Raw genomic sequence first — 15,752 nt, 5'->3', positions numbered from 1 at the left:
AGATAGCTAGTGGGAAGCAGCCGCATAGCACAGGGAGATCAGCTCGGTGCTTTGTGACCACCTAGAGCGGTGGGATAGGGAGGGTGGGAGGGAGGGAGACGCAAGAGTGAAGAGATATGGGAACATATGTGTATGTATAACTGATTCACTTTGTTATAAAGCAGAAACTGACACACCACTGTAAAGCAATTATACTCCAATAAAGATGTTAGAAAAAAAAGTCTCCTCTCAGTGAGATCACCCCTCGCCAGGCTGTCTGTCCCCTAGTCCCCCTGCCCTGCTTTATCTTCATCACAGCCCTTAGCATCACCTGATTTCGTGTTGTTATTTTTTCGCTTTTTTCTCTCCATCCCTTGGAAAGTAGATGCTGAGCTTCTTTCGCAGTTGATCTGTTTGGCCGGCCTTGTGGAAGAATGGCGGCCCTGGGGACAGCTGGAGGTTTATGGACCTGACTTCCCAAATCAGAAATTAAGGTGCGTTGTCTAGTGATGGGGAATATTCATTTGTTTGTTTGTCTCTTTGTTTCACAAAAGGATTTCAGGCAGCTTATAAAGATGCATAAAATTCAGTGAGATGACATAAATTAGAAGCAGGTGAGAAAGAAAAAACTGAAAAAGCAAGGGTAAAGCCATAAAGTGGAGCCAAGGATGGGACTAATACAAAATAAACATACCATAAACTTTGATCCATTTGCTAGGGGTGGGCCAAAAATTTGGCTCTAAAACTTCTAACAGCCAGTGCCAAGATGAAACACGATCAGCTGCACAGTTCCCAGGATCCTCAAGATTAAAGCAAACTACTTGCCTAGGAGAAACACCAGCATTCCTGGTGTCCCAGAGAACAGAAAGAAATGTCTCCTTAATCTCTCCCCTCCGCCCCCAGCGCGCGCGCACACACACACACACACACACACACACACACACAAAGAGGACAGCGGATAAGACAGCGGGCAAAGCACTCAGAGGCATCTTTGCAGCAGGCACGGCTGTCAGCTTTGTTTCTTACATTCATCAGCGGGGCATAGAAGAGTCTGCCTAATGTGAAATGCAGTTAGTTGAGGGGCTAGGGATGTGAGGTTCGGTACAGCTACACGAGTTCCTGATGATCTGAATTTATCCAGCGGTAGATGTCAGAGCAAATGATGGAGGGTATTGTCTGCAGATCCCTAAAATGCTTTTGAAGGAAAGTGTCTCTGGGCCAGATTCAGGCAGACAGTGGGGACTTGAAGTTCTCATGACTGGCCTTCCCTGAAGCCCTTCCAGGTGACGAAATTTTGTATAAGACCCAGTGAGCCGCCAGATGTCAAACTGGGGAAGGTTGGACATCTTCTTGTGAAAATCAAACAGGCCCAGAAAATAATGATGGACTCAGTGAAATATGTTGCGAGTGACTTGAGCCTGGGAACATTTTAAACCAGAGCTAGCTAAACACCAACCCGCTTTTTTGTGTGTCAGTGAAGTCTCCTGGACGCAGAGTTCTGAGCAGTCTCCTTCCTGCTAAACCTTCCAAGATAAACCATTCGTGAAGTGCAACGCAAGGAAGCTTGGAGAAGACCTGTGTGGGATGATTCACTGACGTTAAAAGCCCAGGGATAGCACCAAAAATCATGATTTTGCGAATAAAGGATTTGATCTGAGGTCTTTCTTTCTGGCAACAATTAGACAGCAGGGCCAGATGTCTCCTGGGTCCGAATGCTGAAACCAAGCTGCCCCAGGAAATCTAGACTCTGGGCTGCCAGGAGTTTGAACAGAGATGGGGTGGCCCCTCCCCAGGCCTGGGCCACACTCCTGATAAGGATCCCAGCCACCTCCCAGCCTCCCCCGGATGTTGAAAGTTTCCAAGATAACAAAGTGCCCCTCCTCTGAGTTCCTGGGAAGGAAGGCACTAGGCGAATAAAAACCAAGCTCTGGGTGAAGAGCTCGAGGAAGACCTAAATGGCAGGGCAGGCTCCAAGCCTGCCAGACCTCCACACCCCTCAGAGCCCCAGCTCCCAAAACTAAGTTCTCAGCTCTAGGACCAGGTCAAAGAAATGGGTTGGCAGTCCTTCTAGCATCTTCACTAAATCTTTCTTGACACGATTAAAACATTCTGTCAAATCCACAAATATTCAGCACATCCACCAGCCTAAGTCTGATGTATCTGGAGCCCTAGGAAGCCCGGGCTCGCTCACGGCCACCTTTCAGCTTCCTGGCTCTGCTAGAGCTGCCTTTCAACCTCCAATGCCTTGTGCAGAATCAGCCCCTATGGGGGCTCCGCCCTCCCCCTCTCAGCTATCCCTCCAGCCCCCTCTGTCCTCTGGGCTTGACCTGACTTCACTCTCTCCACCTTCTCACTCTTTCGCTGGCTCTTCGGGGTTAGTCATAATAGCCCCTTACTGGCAGGGCAGGAGATCTCCTGATCTGCCCCACAACCACAAGGAGGTGGGTGATTGGAAGCTAATTGTTATCTCAATTTTGCAAATAATCAGGCTCAAAAATCATCCCATTGTTTTCTCACAGCTATGCTATGAGTGAATGTTCAGGTGGGCGACAGAGCTCCAAGCTCCAGGCTCCCAGCCTGCAACTCACCACTCCTACCCAAAGCCAGCCACCTTTCAGGACAGGTCAGCCTCCCACAGGGCCACTGGAGCGCACAGTGGACAGGGGCGTGTGAGGGCGACCAATGCGAGAGGGGGTGCTAGGGCAGTCTTTGGGACACGATTGCCATCACATCTCCTGTTTCACTTCATGGTGCCAGGGAGTGACTCAGCCAGAGGCAACTCAAGAGTTTTCCTAGTGCCACCCTTCACTTTATAGCTGGGAACACTGAGGCTCAGAGAGAGGTAGGGGAAACAAGCTGTGCTCCTATGCAGAGTGTCCACGCCACGATCAGAGCCGGGCAAAGTGCAAGACTCAGTCAGAATCGGGGGAGGATGGGGATTCTCACTCACACACACATACCTCCCCTCCACCTCCCATGTGTCCGTGCCACCCTGTATGAGTCCTGACTACTAGGTCTTCCAGGAAGAGTGTAGGGTTGGGCATCAATTCCCTCCAGCCTGGACAGCTGACCATCTGGATGGCCTTGGCCCTGCCCTTTAACCTTGGAGAGCCTATTCTCAGCCTTTACCATAAAGGAGTTGACCTGAATGAGTCGTACGTCCTTCTGGCCTCGGTGCTCGTCATACGATTCCAGAACTTCCTTTAGGAAAGTGGTAACCTCCTCGGAGATACGAGACGTGGCTGAGTGAGGTAGACCCCGTGGGGGTCTGAAGGAACAGGTTAAGCGTCGGATTGCAGTGGGAGCTGGGGGCAGGAAGTCTGCCTGGAAGAGGGCGGGAGGAGGAAGGACCCTGAGGGGAAAGAAGAGCAGGAGCCCTGGGCCAGGGAGAAGCCTGCGAGCTGTGGCCGGGCCAATGTGGGACTCCGCGGCTGCAGCCCAGGTCAAGGCCCCGGAGTCCTCGAATGGCCAGTCCCTTCTGCCTCCAGATGGAGAAGCCGAGGCCCACCTTTAGCTTGTATCAACCTGGAATGGCTCTTGCCGGACATTTTTACAGGCAGGGTCTGGTCGCTGCTTCACAATCTACCTGTGCAACTGGGGTTGAGAGCCCCAGTTTGCAGGCCAGAAAACGGAGGCCAGAAAAGTGAAGTCAGGGCAGAACTGGGACAGGAGCTGGGATGGCAGGGCCCGGGCCGGTGCTGTCCCCACTGTGTGGCCTTGCACACCCTCAGCACGTCGTGAGCAGACCCCCATGTCTCGGACCTGATGAATGTAAACGCTTAGCTCTCAGAGAGAGGCTTGGAATCTAAGACGGCTTCCGGTCAGAAAAGCAGAAGTGTTCTGCCCCAACTGTCCACATTTTGTGTTCAGTACTGAACTCACCCACACGTTAACCTTTTCATTCATTTCACTCATGAAACCCCACACGTAAGGAGTTCTGTTTGTGCATCGGGCTCTGGGCTACATTGTAGTTTACAGTTTCTCTAGGGCACAGGCATTAAAACTATCTGCATGGTATTATTATGTTGCACTCAAGCATCGCTGGAATGTCTAAACATTCCCAAAACCCTTGCGTGAACCCCCAAAACCCTCAGGAAAAGCTGTGTCACATCCGGGCGAGGGGCGGAGCCTGTGGGCGCTGGGAGGAGGATGGAGAGCGGGAGCCTGAGGGACCTGGCAAAGCAAGGAGGTAATCGCGGGAGAAGTCCCCTGCCATCGTTACAGAGGATCTTAATTAAGATCCCGGGAATAGAGACAGCTGCTGTGGGAACCAGATCCGGCAGGGATGGCGAGGCTGCCCAGAGGTGCTGAGTGTTCGCTCCTTACCTGTCATTAGGGAGTGGGAAATCGCCCCATAACAAAGCCGGCCAGGAAGGAATGTGACAGATGCCATTCACCTTAAAAACAGTGATGAAAATAAATGTCAGAGTCTGCCAAACATTGTGTGTGAAAACTCCTGAGGGGAAGGAGATCCCCAGAGAGAGGTGAGGTGTGTCCGGCCAGGACGCAAAGAGTGATGCCTGGATCTGGGAGCGGAGTCTTGCCTCAGGGTGGCGGTCTCGTCCCGGATGCACCTCTCCTGGTCTTTGACTTTTGGGCCACCCCTTTCTCCCCACTATCCCAGCACCCTGACCAGTTACCTAACGTGGTTCCTTCGCTCCCTGCGGCTACCGAGTCAGAGCCGTGGCAGGAGAAGCAGAGGTCAGAGCTCGGCCACCCCAGAGGCTGACACTGGGTCATGGTCGTTTCCTGCCTTGGACCCCCTCATTTCCCTCTTCTGGAAGGCAGTTTATTTTCTCTCTTTTGCATTTGTGATGTAGATAATCTCAGACAAAAAAGTAACCTCTGAGCCAAGGGGGCTTCACTCCAGCATAATCCAGAGTGTGGGGAACCATGACAGGTTGGCATTTCAGACTCAGGACTTTGCCGGTGCCTGCCTGGAAAATGGATACCGGGGGCCAGCTGGCCAGTCTTTGCCTTGGCGGTGTGCTGATGTTAGACGGGAGGCTGGCGGGGGTTGGGCAGGGGGGGTGTTGAGCAGAAGGCTCTTTGTGCCAAGGCTGGGTCTCCACACTCCTCTGCTGACGTGTGAGGATGGTCAGTCCAGGTGCCTGTGTGAGCCTGCCTTAAGAGAAGGCTGAGGAACGGTGGCACAGAGACCGAGAGACAGCAACAGGGGCAAAGAGAGATCCAAAGAGCAAGCATCAGGGCTGCAGGACGAGGGCGCACCAGCTGCAAAGCAGTCTTTACTGAGACACTGGTGCTTCCCAGATAGCTACCTCTTGGCACTTGACCTCCAAATCCAACGCTGAGGGAGGCCAGCCCGTCCTCTCCTGCCCCGGCCCTTAACTTTGAATCCTGCATGCATCTCACGGCAAGTTCAAAGTGAGGTCCGATGACTCTTCCCCTCCTTTCAGAAGCAGATGTGGCCAGGGCTCCATCACAGCCTTGTGCAGGGGAAGATCCACCTCCCCAAGGGCGGGATTGCAGGTCTGTTTCTTGGCTTCTGAAGAAATTTTGTGATGTCCTGTCACTTCATCCTGGCCACAGACTTCAGCCGTCACAGAGGCATAGGGTGGGAGGGTGGGATAGGCCCTGATACACCTTTGGCCTATCTCATATCAATGCCAAGGGCCAGAGGAACTCAGAGAGGGAGAGCGTGGTATGGACCAAAGGGGTCAGAGAAGGCTTCCTGGGGAAGGTGACATGTGAGCGAGCTGTGAAGGATGGATAGGAGTCAGCACAGAGTGAAGAGCACACCCTTTGTGGTAGTACCCGTGTGGACGGTGAACTGATGTTTGGGAGAACATACCTTCCTTGCGTCGTAGGTGATGGAGGGAAAGTCATGGTGACAGAACATCTGTGTGGCCCTTGCAGTCAGACGCTGCTCTGGGGTGAGGGGTGGATACGGTGAGGATTTGTACACAGAGCCTTTATGGGCACTCCATTTGGGTGTTTGAGTGGCTGCTCTCGCTTCAAGGGCTGGATCCAAGGAAATGGGGCCACAGGTATTGGGCTAGCAGGCTGGCATGCCCAGGAGCTACTCTGGCATCCTCCCCACCTTTTGGACTCTGGCTACTGGGATATCTCGTAGCCTGGGAATCTGGGCCTGCCTCCTTCTCTACATGAAGCACGAGGGAGGCACAGAGGTGTGGTTTGGCTGTAGCACGCAGGCTAGTAGTCTGACCTAAGGGGAACCGCCCGACAGGGGAAGCCTAAAGCTTGCTGAGAGTTCAGGATGGTCTCAGAGGCTTTAACAAGATCCTTGTCTGCTGGCGGCCGGTAGCCTGCTCCACACCTGTGAATCATGGAGGCCCCGGTTCTGGGGAGTGGGACTTGGAAAGGTCAGAGTTCAGCTCCTCCACTTTTACAATAATAAAAATAATGATTACTACTGCAGCTGACAGTCCATGGTCCAGGCACTGCTCTAAATGTTCTTCCTGCATTAACTCATTTCATCCTCTCACAATCCTATGACGTACGTGTTTTATCCCCATTATACAGTTGAAGAAACTAAGCAGCAAAGGCAAATAACTTGCTCAAGTGGCAGGATCAGAGTTTGAACCCTTGTTCCTAAGCTCTCTACACACCTGCCCATCTTCAGATATCCTCCATTCAATCTCAACAGCATTTCCCAGAATCCTGTTCTGTGCCCAGGTCTGTGTAGTCAAACAAGAGAACAGAACATAATGTGAAAACATCCGTGGTGCCACACAGCACCTAAGTGCCGAAGTGATGAAGTTTGGCGTGGAAGATCACAGGGCCATTTTCCCAAATTCTAAACATGGCCCAGCGCATAACAAAGGGTTGAACATTGAATCAAGATTCACAGGAAAGCCAGGGATGTGTGTTTCCACTAGGCTCCCAGGGAAGTTGTGGTTACTCAGCAAGGCCAATATCTTGGGACCAAAGACCACAGAGGGGCCTTTATGAAGGGCCGAGGAGGGGGCCTGGCCAGGCCTGAGGGCTGGGAAGAGGCCACACATAGCGCAGGCAGCTTCGAACCAGAGCAAAGGCAGGAGCAAAGTGGAGGTGGCACCATCATCTTCCAGACCAAGAGACCATGAACGTGGCCACCTCCTCCGCATAGGAATTAGTGGGGCGAGGGGGCCCCCACGGTACCATGGTCTCAGGTTGGCACACACTAGACCATGCTCTTGTCATCTCACCATCTCAGACCATCGTAAAAGAGAACAGAGGACCAAGAGCCTTAAATAAATATGCGGTCTGGATAACATCTATACATGAATCATTGGCACTCTGATTGCCAGCCCACCCTTTGGCTGCTGACCCTGCGAAGTGGTCACTGGTAGAGCCTTACAGAGATGCTCAGAGCCCAACAAAGATGTAAGTCAGAGTTGTGTTAACCCTTTCATCCTCAGGACACAACTGTCAACTCTTCAAGTGTAAGCACACTTGAGGAGAAGAGGAAAGTAAATCAGCCATGCATCTGTGGTCGCTCACGCAGCAAACAAAGAGTCGACTACCGACACACTCCAGGTTTGTGTGCGAGACAACAGGGGCAGCCGGGCCAGTATAATGGACCAGGCTTCCTGGCAGAGGACTCTAGAACCTACTTGACAAGTGGAGTTTCCACTCCTATCTGGAGGGAATGGTGCACACAGGCGTGATTAGCTCACCTTGTTTTAACAATCCCAAAGTTTTCCTAGCTCACCTTTTTTTAACAATCCCAAAGTTTTCCTAGCTCAGAAATAACAGCTGGGCAAATCCCCAGCTGGGTGAGTGCAGGCAAGAGGGTGTTTGTGGTGGGTGGAGGTCCTGTCCTTTCCCTGATAGAGAAAGCCATTTATGACCTCAGAGGATGAAAGGAACCAACACAGGCCCGCTGAGCTATTATTATAACAATTATCAAGACCTATCACCTCCCTTTGGAAAATGTTCCCTTTCAAGTTGCAGTGCCCTCGTGTACCCCGGCTCACCACCACTCACAAGCATCACCAGGTGCCCAGGGCCACTTATTAATAATGCTTTCTTCCTGACGTGGATAGACGTGATCTGTTTAAAGGGTCATAGCTTTGCAAGGAGCTCATTAAAGCCACTGCAAGGTGGTGGGGAGGGAGGTGTGCATGTTCTCGTTGCTACATCCTGAAACAGCCCCCCCACCTCCCGTTCCACCCTCCCCGCTCCCCCAGGCCTGGGGGCTAAATATGTCTGTCTCTTGGGGGTATGTGTGGCTTTGACCCTGCTCAGCCTCCCTGCTCGTGAGCCCAGGATGGGGAAGTGAGGAGGACAAGAGGAATGTTTTCCCTCTTTTTTCCCCTGCTGGGTGACTCACCCCTACCATACCCCAGCTGCAGAAACCTCCAAATATTTGGGTTTGGGGCCCCAGGGCAGGCATGGACCCTATTTCCTTCTAGAAGTTGACTCAAGACCAGATTTCTCTTATCTGGTCTCTTTTTCCTGGATCCAGGCTCTTGGAAGGAGGCCTTCTTCTCACCAACCACCTCCCCTCACCCAGCCCCCATCTGACTGTTTCTACTGCCATGGGCCAGTGACCAAAAAAAAACCCCAAAAGAACAGTGACACTGGATTCTTGAGGAAATAATGTCAAACCTGCAGGAACTGAGAAACATCTTTTATAGCCTCCTCATCTTACAGATGGGCACAAGGCAGGGGAGTGGCAGAGACAAAGTAGCATCTAGCTTTTCCATTTGGGCACACCAAAGGATGGCTGGACTCCTGCGTAATTGCTTGGGAGGCTGTTCATGCTTCACTTAAAACTGTTTTTCGAAATGGGACACTTTTTAGAAATGTCCTTTTTTTAAAAATTAATTAATTTATTTATTTTTGGCTGTGTTGGGTCTTCGTTTCTGTGCGAGGGCTTTCTCTAGTTGCAGCAAGTGGGGGCCACTCTTCATCGCGGTGCGCGGGCCTCTCACTATCACGGCCTCTCTTGTTGCGGAGCACAGGCTCCAGACGCGCAGGCTCAGTAGTTGCGGCTTGCGGGCTCTAGAGCACAGGCTCAGTAGTTGTGGCTCACAGGCCCAGTTGCTCCGCAGCATGTGGGATCCTCCCAGACCAGGCCTCGAACCCGTGTCCCCTGCATTGGCAGGCGGATTCTCAACCACTGCGCCACCAGGGAAGCCCAGAAATGTCCTTTTTTAAAGCAAAAATGTCTTGAGCCCCTTCAGTTGCTAAGCTTCACACAAACACTATGAGATGGGTCTGAACATTATTCCCAGTTTAAAGATGAGAAAACCAAGCCCCAGAGAGTCACATGTTCAAGGTTACACAGAAAGCAGTGACGCTGGAACACAAACCCAGTGGGCCCCAGGCCTGCTTCCCTGGCACCATGACTCCCAATCCTTCACGTCCCAGCGGCAAACGTTTTCAAGAAGAATTCCCACATCTCAATCTGCCTTCTCCCTAGGAACTGCATTGCTCTCTCTCATACCCAGAAGCACTCTCAGCAGCCCTCAGGTAGCCCGTCCACTGGATGTGAGCTCCAGAGGACAGGTGGAGCCGGCTGTCTCCCAGAGAGCAGACCTGATCTGACAAGGCGCGCAAAAGCAGTCTTTCTGTATTGCCAGGCCCGGGTTCCCACCCAACAGGGTCCTCTCTAACTCACCTCACTCACCACCTGGGTCGCGATAACTTTAAACTTTTTTTTTTTTTTTTTTTTTTTTTTGCGGTGCGCGGGCCTCTCACTGTTGTGGCCTCTCCCGTTGCGGAGCACAGGCTCCGGACGCGCAGGCTCAGCGGCCATGGCTCACGGGCCCAGCCGCTCCGCGGCATGTGTGATCTTCCTGGACCGGGGCACGAACCTGTGTCCCCTGCATCGGCAGGCGGACTCTCAACCACTGCGCCACCAGGGAAGCCTAAACTTTTTTTAAAAGGTCAATTCTGTCCTCAAAGAGAGCAGGAGATTTCCCTTAGGGACACATGCCAAAGAACGTACCACAGGCTCTCTTGGGTTTCTGAGCAAAATGTGTCTCCTCTGCTGGGCTCCCCGGGCTCCTCCGAAAGTCCAAGACCCAAGGCCTCCATCCAGGCCCTTGGTCTCCCTTCATTAGAGTCTAGAAGCTTCTGTCTCTCTCAAGTGTAGAGGCGGCTCCCATCTCAGGTCTGGGGGTGTTGTGGGGGGGCAGCGGGAGACAGGACCGTGAGATGGGAGGTGCAGAATAGGGCTGGGAGGTGTTCACACTCAGCGAGACAGCTCCTGGCGTGGGAAGGCAGGAAGGGGGAGGCAGGGGAAAGAGAGGAGATGGCAGAGAGGGGAGGAGAAGGCCGGAGGCGAGGGAAAAGACAGCAGGCGGGAGGACCCGGGGTCCCAGGGAGGGACCGTGTTGTGCTGTGTGAGGGGAGGGGGCACTGGTCTCCTGCACCTGGGCTGCAGGGGTGTCCTTGGGAATGGCACCCCCAGGTGAGGCCTGGGCCAAGCAAGTCAGAGAGGGGCTGAGGAGAGAGAGGTGGGGAGGAAGCCAGGACACAGGAAAAGGAAGCAGGGCACACAGGGAGGGAAGGGGCCGAGCGGGGGAGGCTGTGTGGGGCCGGGCCCTCATGCCATCCTTGGGAAAGGGCCCTTCCTTCCTCCAGGCTCAGACTCGCCCCAACTCACGGGGCCAGCAAGGGAGACCCTGGCAGACACAGCCCCCCTGCTTCACAGTCTGGGACAAAGGCAGGCTGTGTCCACAGAGCCCAGAAATCCAAGCTCAGAGCCCTCTGCTCCCACAGGACACACATCTCTGGGCGGGAACAAGGAGATGGGGAGGCCGAGGCTCCAAGAGGCACATCTTCCTGCCTGTCGGTGACAAGGTGCTTAGAACGGGGCCTGGGCACACGGCCGATGCTCAATGGATGTCAGCTCCGGTGGCTGTTATTACAAAGCCGGGCTCCTCTGCTGCATCTGGAGTCCTCCCAGGGTGTGCGGTCTCCACACTTTCCCGACCCAGACCCTGGCCCTCGCTCCAGCGGCTGGACATCTAGGAAAACCCGCCAGGGCACCAGCCGAGAGAGGTGGGAGGACAGATGGTGGGCTCCAGCTGCCCTGAGCACAGCCTGCCTGTGGGCTGCAGGGGATTTGAAGGGAGGTGAGGCACTCTTTTGCCCAGGACCCAAAATGCACAAGACTCTTTAGGACTCAGATACCTCCTGGGCCAGGCCAGGACCTGTGATACAAGGGAAAATCACAGGGCATTGGGGGAAGGCCGGTGTCCTTGAGACCCACCCTCGTGGAGTGCGATGTCATGTCGGCTCCCATTTCTCCCAATGGAGCCAGTGAAGCCAGCACTGGAAAACCTTAGGGAGCCAGGAATAAGGGGCACCTGGGGCTGCGTTTACCTTTCTCTTGGGAAGGAAGGCAGGATGGGGTGAAAAGGCGCAGGCTTGGAGTGCAGACCCAGAACCGACACTCTTCCTGGCCATGTGAACTTGGGTAAGTTACTTAACTTCCCCAAGTCTCAGTTTCATCCTCTGTAAAACAGATCGTCTGATACATTCCTGGAGGGATTAAAGAAGGAACCTCAGTGCCAGTACCTGGCAGCTGGGGGCGCTCAACAAACACTGGTTGCTTCCTCTTCCCTGAAGGGGGACTGAGGGCCTCCCTTCCCCTAGTTAATGGTGGGCGTGTTGACCAATGGTGACCTTGAGAGGCTGTGTTGTGTGCTGTCCCACTTGCAGGAGACTCAGTTAGGCAACCGGGCACCTGGAGGTTCCTGAAACTGGATGTCAGGCTGACCTTGGCCCTGCCCACAGACAGAAGGGCATGGACCATCCAGGACACCAGAGGCAGCATGAGATGGATGCAAAGTGTGGGCTGCAGGCAAAGGACAGCCAGGCCTGTCTTGTTTCCCACTGTCCCCCGACACTAGCACAGCCCACAGGTTGAGGAGGTCAACACAGAGTGCCTTGTGGGCTGGGGTGGAAGAGGAATTTGAGCACAGAACTCCCTTGAAATGCAAGTTGTGAAATGTCAACATAATTATGAAAATGCAAACACAGGAACATTTGCGTATGGGAACTAATGATTTTTTTTTTTTTTTTTTTTTTTGTGGTACGCGGGCCTCTCACTGTTGTGGCCTCTCCCGTTGCGGAGCACAGGCTCTGGACGTGCAGACTCAGCGGCCATGCCTCATGGGCCCAGCCGCTCCGCGGCATGTGGGATCTTCCCGGACCGGGGCACGAACCCGTGTCCCCTGCATCGGCAGGCGGACTCTCAACCACTGTGCCACCAGGGAAGCCCAGAAACTAATGATTTTTAATGAAGATAATCAGCTTAGTTAAATCAAATTATTAGCTTTGACAATTGATGGTAGACAGGAACTTTCAGCTCGGTGCTTTGTGACCACCTAGAGGGGTGGGATAGGGAGGGTGGGAGGGAGACGCAAGAGGGAGGAGATATGGGGATACATGTTTATGTATAGCTGATTCACTTTGTTATACAGCAGAAACTAACACACCATTGTAAAGCAGTTATCCTCCAATTAAGATGTTAAAAAAAGCAAAAACAGGAACTTAATGAATTTGCTCATTGGTCTTGCCTGTTAAAAAGATACCACAGTCATTGGTCTAACCTAGATACATGTATCTGGGCGCTTGGACAATGCCCCCAACACACACACACACACACACACACACACACACACACACAGCTCCCCTGCCAGAGAGTATCTCTCTCCCATCAGCTCAGAGGATCCTATAGGGTGGGGCTCTTCTCCCTCCATTACTTCTTGTGTTTTCGTTTCTGCTCTGATACTCTCTGTGCATGACTGCTGCTCAGGAGGCAGTCCCTGGGGAATACAGTATTGCAGGGACAGAGTCAGGGAGAGGAAGAACGTTAAGAATTGGAGTCCTGCATCCAACACTTTTGCACACATGATCTCATTTAACCCCAAAGGGACTCTTCATACTATTATTCCCATTTTACAGCTTGGGAAACTAAGGCACAGTGCGAGAGGTGGGTTGGTGGTGGTGGTTCACACAGCTGGTGGTAGGGGTTGAGGCAGGCTGGGAACCAAGTTCTGTTGATGACATCGTCCCTTGTCTTCTCTTACTGTGGAAGGGACTTGGGGCCAGGAAGAGGCCCTCTTCAGCTGGGAGGAGCAGAGAAAAATATCTCCGTGTATAAGGAGCTGGGAGCCCACTGGTACAGGAAAAGGTATTTAGGGGCCATTCAGGAATGGGGAGCCAGACCTCAGGCTCATTGCTGGGATTCTCTGTGAGCCGGAAGATGGAAACAAGGCCTCCCATCTCCAGAGACACCCTGGCAGCGGTTACGTCTGCAGAGCTTCTACTAAGGGACATGTCAGAGGAGAAATCCTGGGGCTAGTTCAAGAGGATGTGCAGAGAGGACCCCCTACTCTGAAACACACACACACACCAGCATCAACCAGGGAGGGGTCTCACAGCACTGGGGGCAGGGGTGCTGGGCCTACGGTTCTATGAATAATGCAATGAGCTCAGGCAGAGGCTGGTGTGGGGTCCGGGTTGGGGCTGAGGCAGACAACAGGCGGACACTCCCAAGAGACAGCTCACCCAAACCACCCTCTGTGATGCCATCAGGCAGTTACACCGTAAACACGGCCACTCACTGGGGCAGCCGCGGGAGACACGGCCGTCTCTCACCTGGGACTTGCAGATGGAAGCATTAGTCAGACAGATGGAGGGAGGGAGAGTGTGCTGAAACCACCTCAGGCCCTGGCCAGGTTCTTCCCGCAAACAGGCCAGTCTGCGAGGCTCCATGGGCTCGCTGCTGCTCTGGAGCTGGGGAGACATGAAGGGCGGGGCCTTTTCCCCTGCCCTAGGCTGGTGGACCAGACACAGCCCCTGCCATCTGACCCCCAGGCCAATGGCAAAGACGGCCTGTACCATGCAGCAGCTTTGGGGAGCCTGGTCTTATTTGGGGGAATCACATTTCCTGCACTCTGATTCTGGAGCCTTCCATTAGTGAGAGGCAAAATATTCCCTATCAGGATACTCAAGATTGAGAGCCATTAATAACGACCTAAGTCAAGGGCCAGGAGGTGGGCTGGATGGGGTAGCGGGTGGGGGCCAGCAGAGTAGAAGGGCACAAGAGGGGCTTCTGGCTTGTTGTCCACTGCCCCAAGGAAGGAAGCAGCTCCAAACTGGGGCAACGCTACTGTATCCATGGCCTTGCCAGTCCTGTGGGTGGAGGTAGCCTGGACACTGTATCCATGTGGCCTGGACATCTCCCCAGGGAGCCTTCACATGGAAGAGAGCCTATCTTCAGAGACTTTGGCTATGACCCCCAGGATGCCTGGCCAGGCACGGTGGATTGATTTGGCAACTCCAAAATTCCTTCCCAGAAGGAACAGTTCTCTTCTCAAGTTGAACCCAGCGATTTAGAACAAGGAAACTGAAGAAATAGCCTGCCAGTGGACCCAACCCTAGGACAGGAATTGCCACCAGGGCAGAAAAATCAGGTACAAGGTAGAGAAGGAGGACGCCTCCTTTCTAGCCCCTGGCCCCATCCATAGATGGTTCCACCCTCTCCAGAAATCTCTTCACATATTGTACATTCCTCCACTAGCACAGCACGTAGTCATTAAATACACGGCGTTCTTCTCTAGACAATGAGCTGCTTGAGTGCCAGGAGGATGTGCCTGACTCAGAGTGGGTGCCTGGTGTTTGCTGTGGTGATGGATGGATGGATGAATAGACGAATAAGCAGATGGATGGATGGATGAATGGACGGTTGACATATAGATGGACAGATGAGTCCTACACCCATATCCACCAACACCTCTAGTGGCCACTGTATGATCTGTCTTATTCTTGAGTTAGAATTGTATTAGCCCTTCTCCATTGTAGCTTCATGCAACGGATCCCAATGTCCACACAAGTGTCCTCACCCTGCAACATTTCCTTCTCAGAAGTGAGTTAGAGGCCAAGGCCTATTTCCCCCCACCCTTCTAACACCTCACTCAGGACTGTGGTGGTATCAAAGAACATCCGCCGCCCTGTTGGCACACGAGCAAGGAAGGAGAAGGGTCAGGGTCGGAACTGGTTATGGAATGGGAAGGCTTCCAAGGGAAAGTGAGATGGAGCCCTGCCGGCCACCCGTTCAATCCCAAACTGGTATCCAGACAGGGAGTGAGGGAAGGCCATCCAAGCAGGGCTGGTCCTGGTACTCCCCACCCCCAAACCTCTCTGACCATGAGGTGGAACCTCCAGTACTGGGTAGAATCATGAACTAGAAATCACCCTTACCCTGCAACTAAGCCAGCCCCAACCCCCAGTCTAACCCCAAGAACAATAGAATAGCAAATACTTATGTAGCAATCACCATGTTCCAGGCACCAATCCAAGTGCTTTACATATAGTAACTCACTTAAACCCCACAACAACCCTGAGGTAAGGATTCTTGTTATCCTCATTTTACAAATGAGGAAACTAAGACACAGAGAGGTTACATAACTTGTTCAAGGTCAATATCTATTAAGTGGCAAAGCACAATTTGTACCCAGAAATCCTGAGTTCTGAGTCTTTGCTAACCACTGGATCGTCCTGCCAAATGTAGCTCTGCCCTGAATTCAAACTCCACCCCAACCCAACCCTAATGTCACCCTCTTCAGTACAACCCTAACTTCCATTCCCAACTCTCACCATTCACCTTTCATACCTTGACCCCACCAGTAATAGAATCCTCTAGAAATAAATTCCATTGCCACAAAATATACGATAACTGATACCAGAAGGAGGCAAACAGACAGAATACAGAATGTGGGACATTTCACAGGACAACTGACCTGGTTTCTTCAACAAGTCAGTGGCATGGGAAAAAAAAATTAAAA

This window comes from Pseudorca crassidens, chromosome 14 (genome assembly GCF_039906515.1).
Source record: "Pseudorca crassidens isolate mPseCra1 chromosome 14, mPseCra1.hap1, whole genome shotgun sequence".
NCBI lineage: Eukaryota > Metazoa > Chordata > Mammalia > Artiodactyla > Delphinidae > Pseudorca > Pseudorca crassidens.
This window is presented reverse-complemented; position numbering follows the sequence as displayed.